The sequence below is a fragment of the Arachis hypogaea genome, chromosome 6, assembly GCF_003086295.3.
Source record: "Arachis hypogaea cultivar Tifrunner chromosome 6, arahy.Tifrunner.gnm2.J5K5, whole genome shotgun sequence".
Lineage (NCBI taxonomy): Eukaryota > Viridiplantae > Streptophyta > Magnoliopsida > Fabales > Fabaceae > Arachis > Arachis hypogaea.
In genome coordinates this window covers 57,487,243-57,495,764 of record NC_092041.1, presented here as the reverse complement: position 1 = coordinate 57,495,764, position 8,522 = coordinate 57,487,243, and the positions used below count along the sequence as shown (strand labels likewise).

General features: G+C 39.0%; 1 non-coding gene across 1 annotated transcript; it reads left to right on the top strand.

The window, feature by feature from the left end:
- Window positions 1–7,764: 7,764 nt before the first annotated feature.
- On the top strand, window positions 7,765–7,872 carry LOC112700149 (small nucleolar RNA R71). Its single transcript, XR_003153067.1, has one exon. It is a non-coding gene; the product is annotated as a small nucleolar RNA R71 (small nucleolar RNA).
- The last annotated feature ends 650 nt before the right edge of the window (window positions 7,873–8,522 follow it).

Sequence of the window (8,522 nt, the reverse complement as noted above, 5' to 3'; positions counted from 1 at the left end):
TGAATTATCAGTCGTCCCCCTTCATTCCTCCACTTTGCAGCCTTTAATCAGTATTTTCTGGGCTTGAAACTGGGCCGAAAATAGCCCAGAAATCGCTGGGACCGAATTCAAACACGTGCAGGTCGCTGGAATTTCTACAGAACAACACGTGATTGCCGCGTGCGCATCATTTTTCTGTATGGCCATTATAGCGAGTTATATATCAAATCGAAGCCCCGAACGTTAGCTTTGCAAGGCAACTGAAACCGCATTATTTGGACTTCTGTAGCTCAAGTTATGACCGTTTGAGTGTGAAGAGGTCAGGCTGGACAGCTTAGCAATTTCTTCAACTTCTTGTATTCCTTCCACTTTTTGCATCCTTCCTTTCCATCATCTAAGCCATTCCTGCCCTGTAATCTCTGAAATCACTTAACACACATATCAAGGCATCGAATGGTAATAAGAGATGATTAAAATACACAAATTAAAGACTCTAGGAAGCAAGTTTTCAATCATAGAACAAATTATGGGAAGGAATTGTAAAACCATGCAAATAGTATGAATAAGTGTGCAAAGGCTTGATAAAAACCACTCAATTGAGCATAAGATAAACCATAAAATAGTGGTTTATCAACCTCCCCACACTTAAACATTAGCATGTCCTCATGCTAAGCTTAAGAGAAGCTATAAAAGAGTGAAGAGGAATGGTAGAATGTATGAAATGCAACCTATCTATATGAATGCAACTAAATGTGAAATATTTTTACCAACTTGGTTAAAAGTAAACAAGTTCTCCAAGACAAATACAAAACAAATTCTACTATTTCAAATTATACAGTGAAAATAAGTAAACTTGTAAGAAGATAGCTCATGAAAGCAAGGAACACAGAATCAAGCACTGAACCCTTACTGGTAGTGTATATCACTCTAACTCTCAAGTGTCTAGGGTCAATCACTCTACTCTTCTCTAATCATGCTTTCTAAACTTTGTTCTTCATCTAACCAATCAACAAAAATTTAGTATACCAGTGCAAACATCATGAGGTATTTTCAGGGTTGTAATGAGACTGAGGTAAAGGTAAGGATATATATATATATATATATATATATATATATATATATATATATATATATATATATATATATATATATAAGGCTAAGTGAGCTAACAAAGTGAATCCTTGATTAGTCTAAGATCTCACCTAACATATACATACTTAATATAATTTAAAATGCTTTACCTAGCTACCCAAAATTTTTTCCACTTTTTGTATTACATGCTCATGTATCAAACTTATTTTTGAATTCTGTCCCATGTGCATTGATTCTTCTAATTTTGCATTTGGGGTAATTTTTTTTTGTATCCCCTTATTTAATTACGTAATATTTTTTTTCAATGAACATGGTAATTTTATTATTTTGATTTCACATGAGCATGCTTTCCAAATTTTCAAATAACTTATTCTATTTAATTCCCTACTTTTTTCTATCATCCCATGTTCCCATAAAATTTCCCACACTTAAATTATACACAATATCTATCTTAAGCTAACTAAGGATTCAACTTGGGATTTTTATTTTGTTTTTCTGCTTAAGGCTAGTAATGTGGTTATGAAATAGAAGGGGGTTAAAAGGCTCAAGGGGGATAAAAAGGATGGCATAAAAGGTAGGTTTATTTGGGATAAGTGAGCAAAGATACAATTAATGGCCTCAATCATATGCAAGCATGTAAATATACTAAATAATGGACATATAGAATGGAACAAAATATAGATTGCAGTTATAGAGAAGAAAACACACAAGAATAAAATATTTATGGTTAAATAATGTAACCATATAAATAGGCTTAAAATCTCACAGGTTGTGTGTTCTTTGCCTCAAAGACCATGTTCCAAATACAACTTCAAACAAGTTTAACACAAAAAAATTTGATTTTAAATTAGTGAAAATTTTCAAAAATGGAGTCTCTAGAAGAAACTTATTATTTTTCAACCAAGTAGAATATGCATAAAATCAAACAATTATGCAATCAAACATGCAAATGTAACAATGAATTAACAAAGAAAATTTAAACATTGGTATTGAGACAGGAAGGTACTAACCCATGGAAGTCGGTATCGACCTCCCCACACTTAAAGATTGCACCGTCCTCGGTGCATGCAGAGACGTACAAGTGGATGGGCTGCTACAACTGATGCTTTTCTCCAAAGATTGTGCAGGTGGAACTTGTTTGTTGCCTGGTGCACAAAATTGTGATCATCAATGGCGCCATCAACATGGTACGCTCAATTGCAATCTCAACTCGTTATCACAACTTCGCACAACTAACCAGCAAGTGCACTGGGTCGTCCAAGTAATAAACCTTACGCGAGTAAGGGTCGATCCCACGGAGATTGTTGGTATGAAGCAAGCTATGGTCATCTTGTAAATCTCAGTCAGGCAGATTTAACTGGTTATGAATGATTTATGAATAAAGCATAAAATAAAGATAGAGATACTTATGTAATTCATTGGTGAGAATTTTAGATAAGCGTATGGAGATGCTTTGTCCCTTTCGTCTCTCTGCTTTCCTACTGTCTTCATCCAATCCTTCTTACTCCTTTCCATGGCAAGCTGTATGTTGGGCATCACTGTTGTCAATGGCTACAGTCCCGTCCTCTCAGTGAAAATGTTCAACGCGCTCTGTCACAGCACGGCTATTCAGCTGCCGGTTCTCGATCATGTCGGAATAGAATCCAGTGATTCTTTTGCGTCTGTCACTAACGCCCCACAATCGCGAGTTTAAAGCTCGTCACAGTCATTCAATCCTCGAATCCTACTCAGAATACCACAGACAAGGTTTAGACCTTTTGGATTCTCTTGAATGCCACCATCAATTCTAGCTTATACCACGAAGATTCCGATTAAGGGATCCAAGAGATAAACATTCAAGCCTTATTTGCTTGTAGAACAGAAGTGGTTGTCAGGCACGCGTTCATAAGTGAGAATGTTGATGAGCGTCACATAATCATCACATTCATCATGTTCTTGGGTGCAAATGAATATCTTAGAACAAGAATAAGCTGAATTGAATAGAAGAACAATAGTAATTGCATTAATACTCGAGGTACAGCAGAGCTCCACAACTTAATCTATGGTGTGTAGAAACTCCACCATTGAAAATACATAAGAACAAGGTTTGGGCATGGCCGAATGGCCAGCCTCCCAAAGAGGGTTCAATCATGAAAACATGATCAAAAGATGATCCTAAGATCTAAAGTGATCAAAAGATATAAAAATACAATAGCAAAAGGTCCTACTTATAGAGAACTAGTAGCTTAGGGTTTACAAATATGAGTAAATGACATAAAAATCTACTTCCGGGCCCACTTGGTGTGTGCTTGGACTGAGCATTGAAGCATTTTCGTGTAGAGACTTTTCTTGGAGTTAAACGCCAGCTCTTGTGCCAGTTTGGGCGTTTAACTCCCATTCTTGTGCCAGTTCCGGTGTTTTACGCCAGAATTCTTAAGCTGAATTGGAACACCTGTTTGGGCCATCAAATCTCGGGCAAAGTATGGACTATTATACATTGCTGGAAAGCCCAGGATGTCTACTTTTCAACGCAGTTGAGAGCGCGACAATTGAGCTTCTGTAGCTCCAGAAAATCTACTTCGAGTGCAGGGAGGTCAGAATCCAACAGCATCTGCAGTCCTTTTCAGCGTCTGAATCAGATTTTTGCTCAGGTCGCTCAATTTCAGCCAGAAAATACCTGAAATCACAGAAAAATACACAAACTCATAGTAAAGTCCAGAAAAGTGAATTTTAACTAAAAAATAATAAAAATATAATAAAAACTAACTAAAACATACTAAAAACATACTAAAAACAATGCCAAAAAGCGTACAAATTATCCGCTCATCACAACACCAAACTTAAATTGTTGCTTGTCCCCAAGCAACTGAAAATCAAAAAGATTAAAAGAAGAGAATATGCAATGAATTCCAAAAACATCTATGAAGATCAGTATTAATTAGATGAGCGGGGCTTTAGCTTTTTGCCTCTGAACAGTTTTGGCATCTCACTTTGTCCTTTGAAATTCAGAATGATTGGCTTCTCTAGGAACTCAGAATCCAGATAGTGTTATTGATTCTCCTAGTTAAGTATGATGATTCTTGAACATAGCTACTTTATGAGTCTTGGCCGTGGCCCAAAGCACTCTGTCTTCCAGTATTACCACCGGATATATACATGCCACAGACACATAACTGGGTGAACCTTTTCAGATTATGACTCAGCTTTGCTAGAGTCCCCAATTAGAGGTATCCAGGGTTCTTAAGCACACTCTTTTTGCCTTGGATCACGACTTTATTATTTCTTTTTCACTCTCTTTTTTTTGAATTCACTGCTTTTTCTTGTTTCAAGAATCATTTTTATGATTTTTCAGATCCTCAGTAACATGTCTCCTTTTACATCATTTTTTCAAGAGCCAAAATTCATGAACAACAAATTCATAAGACATATGAACTGTTCAAGCATACATTCAGAAACCAAAAGTATTGCCACCACATCAAAATAATTAATCTGTTATAAAATTCAAAATTCATGCAATTCTTCTCTTTTTCAATTAAGAACATTTTTCATTTAAGAAAGGTGATGGATTCATAGGACATTCATAACTTTAAGGCATAGACACTAAGACACTGATCATAAGACACTAACATAAATAAACATAAGCATAAAAATTTGAAAAAATAGAGAAATAAAGGACAAGGAGATTAAAGAACGGGTCCACCTTAGTGATGGCGGCTTGTCCTTCCTCTTGAAGATCTTATGGAGTGCTTAAACTCCTCAATGTCTCTTCCTTGCCTTTGTTGCTCCTCTCTCATGATTCTTTGATCTTCTCTAATTTCATGGAGGAGAATGGAATGTTCTTGGTGCTACACCCTTAGTTGTCCCATGTTGGAACTTAATTCTCCTAGGGAGGTGTTGATTTGCTCCCAATAGTTTTGTGGAGGAAAGTGCATCCCTTGAGGTATCTCAGGGATTTCATGGTGAGTGGGATCTCTTGTTTGCTCCATCCTCTTCTTAGTGATATCCATGAGGACTTGGTCAAACCTTTGATCAAAGTTGACCCTTTTTGAGTTTGAAAGGGACCTCGGGGATCACCTTCTTCTTGGCCATAACTTCATAGAAATGGTCTTGATGCACCCTTGAGATGAATCTCTCCATCTCCCATGACTCGGAGGTAGAAGCTTTTGCCTTCCCTTTCCTCTTTCTAGAGGTTTCTCCGACCTTAGATGCCATAAATGGTTATGGAAAAATAAAAAGAAATGCTTTTACCACACCAAACATAGAAGGTTTGCTCGTCCTCGAACAAAAGAAGAAAGAAGAGAGTAGAAGAAGAAGAAATAGAGGAGATGGAGGTGGCTTTGTGGTTCGGCCAAGGGGGAGAAGTAGCGTTTAGGTTGTGTGAAAATGAAGGAGTGAAGAAGGGTTTATATAGGGGTGGAGAGAGGGGTAGGGTTCGGTCATGTGAGGGTGGGTTGGGAGGGGAAGTGGTTTGAATTTGAATGGTGAGGTAAGTGAGGTTTTATGAAGGATGCATGTGAGTGGTGAGGAGAATAGTGGGATTTGATAGGTGAGGGGTTCTTGGGGAAGAGATGTTGAGGTGATTGGTGAATGGGTGAAGAAGAGAGAGAGTGGTGGGATAGGTGGGGATCCTGTGGGGTCCACAGATCCTGAGGTGTCAAGGAAAATTCATCCCTGCACCAAGTGGCGAGCAAAAATGCTCTTTATGCCAATTCTGGCGTTAAACACTGGGCTGGTGCCCATTTCTGGCGTTAAACACCTAGAATGGTGCTAGACTGGGTGTTAAACGCCCATTTGCTGCCCTTACTGGCGTTTAAACGCCAGCAAGCTTTTCCTCCAGGGTGTGCTGTTTTTCTTTCTATTTTCCATGCTGTTTTTGCTTTTTTAATTGATTTTGTGACTTCCCATGATCATCAACCTATAGAAAACATAAAATAACAAAAGAAAATAGATAAATATAACATTGGGTTGCCTCCTAACAAGCGCTTCTTTAATATCAGTAGCTTGACAGTGGGCTCTCATGGAGCCTCACAGATACTCAGAGCAATGTTGGAACCTCCCAACACCAAACTTAGAGTTTGAATGTGGGGGTTCAACACCAAACTTAGAAGTTGGTTGAGGCCTCCCTACACCAAACTTAGAAGTTGACTGTGGGAGCTCTGTTTGACTCTATTTTGAGAGAAGCTCTTCATGCTTCCTCTCCATGGTTACAGAGGGATATCCTTGAGCCTTAAACACAATGGATTCTTTATTCACTTGAATGATCAATTCTCCTCTGTCAACATCAATTACAGCCTTTGCTGTGGCTAGGAAGGGTCTGCCAAGGATGATGGATTCATCCATGTACTTCCCAGTCTCTAGGACTATGTAATCAGCAGGGATGTAATGGTCTTCAACTTTTACCAGAACATCCTCTACAAGTCCATAAGCTTGTTTTCTTGAATTGTCTGCCATCTCTAGTGAGATTCTTGCAGCTTGTACCTCAAAGATCCCTAGCTTCTCCATTACAGAGAGAGACATGAGGTTTATGCTTGACCCTAGGTCACACAAAGCCTTCTTGAAGGTCACGGTGCCTATTGTACAAGGTATTGAGAATTTCCCAGGGTCCTGTCTCTTTTGAGGCAGTTTCTGCCTAGACAAGTCAGCCAGTTCTTTGGTAAGCAAAGGGGGTTCATCCTCCCAAGTCTCATTACCAAATAACTTGTCATTTAGCTTCATGATTGCTCCAAGGTACTTAGCAACTTGCTCTTCAGTGACATCTTCATCTTCTTCAGAGGAAGAGTATTCATCAAAGCTCATGAATGGCAGAAGTAAATCCAATGGGATCTCTATGGTCTCAGTGTGAGCCTCAGATTCCCATGGTTCCTCATTAGGGAACTCATTGGAGGCCAGTGGATGTCCAGTGAGGTCTTCCTCAGTGGCGCTCACTGCCTCTTTCTCCTCTCCAAGTTCGGCCATGTTGATCGCCTTGTAGTCTCCTTTTGGATTTTCTTCTGTATTGCTTGGAAGAGTACTAGGAGGGAGTTCAGTAACTTTCTTACTCAGCTGACCCACTTGTGCCTCCAAGTTTCTAATGGAGGACCTTGTTTTAGTAATGAAACTTTGAGTGGTTTTGATTAGATCAGAGACTATGGTTGCTAAGTCAGAGTGGCTCTGCTTAGAATTCTCTGTCTGTTGCTGAGAAGATGATGGAAAAGGCTTGCCATTGCTAAACCTGTTTCTTCCACCATTATTGTTGTTGAAACCTTGTTGAGGTCTCTGTTGATCCTTCCATGAGAGATTTGGATGATTTATCCATGAAGGATTATAGGTGTTTCCATAGGGTTCTCTCATGTAATTCACCTCTTCCATTGAAGGGTTCTCAGGATCATAAGCTTCTTCTTCAGATGAAGCATCCTTAGTACTGCCTGGTGCAGCTTGCATTCCAGACAGACTTTGAGAAATCATATTGACTTGCTGAGTCAATATTTTGTTCTGAGCCAATATAGCATTCAGAGTATCAATCTCAAGAACTCCTTTCTTCTGATTCGTCCCATTGTTCATAGGATTCCTTTTAGAAGTGTACATGAATTGGTTATTTGCAACCATTTCAATGAGTTCTTGAGCTTCTGTAGGCGTCTTCTTCAGATGAAGAGATCCTCCAGCAGAGCTATCCAATGACATCTTGGACAGTTCAGACAGACCATCATAGAAGATACCTATGATGCTCCATTCAGAAAGCATGTCAGAAGGACACTTTCTGATCAATTGTTTGTATCTTTCCCAAGCTTCATAGAGGGATTCACCTTCCTTCTGTCTGAAGGTTTGGACTTCCACTCTAAGCTTACTAAATTTTTGAGGTGGGAAGAACTTTGCCAAAAAGGCATTGACTAGCTTTTCCCAAGAGTTCAGGCTTTCTTTAGGTTGTGAGTCCAACCATATCCTAGCTCTGTCTCTTACAGCAAAAGGGAATAGCATAAGTCTGTAGACCTCAGGGTTAACCCCATTGGTCTTAACAGTGTCACAGATTTGCAAGAATTTAGCTAAAAACTGATGAGGATCTTCCAATGGAAGTCCATGGAACTTGCAATTCTGTTGCATTAGAGAAACTAATTGAGGCTTAAGCTCAAAGTTGTTTGCTCCAATGGCAGGGATAGAGATGCTTCTCCCATAGAAGTCGGGAGTAGGTGCAGTAAAGTTACCCAGCACCTTCCTTGCATTGTTGGCATTGTTGTTGTTTTTAGCTGCCATGTCTTCTTCTTTGAAGAATTCTGTTAGGTCCTCTACAGAGAGTTGTGCTTTAGCTTCTCTTAGTTTCCACTTCAAGGTCCTTTCAGGTTCAGGGTCAGCCTCAACAAGAATGCTTTTGTCTTTGCTCCTGCTCATGTGAAAGAGAAGAGAACAAGAAAATATGGAATCCTCTATGTCAGAGGAAAAGAAAAATAGAAGAAAGAGGTAGAAGAATTCGAGCTTAGAAAGATAGAGTTCGAATTGTA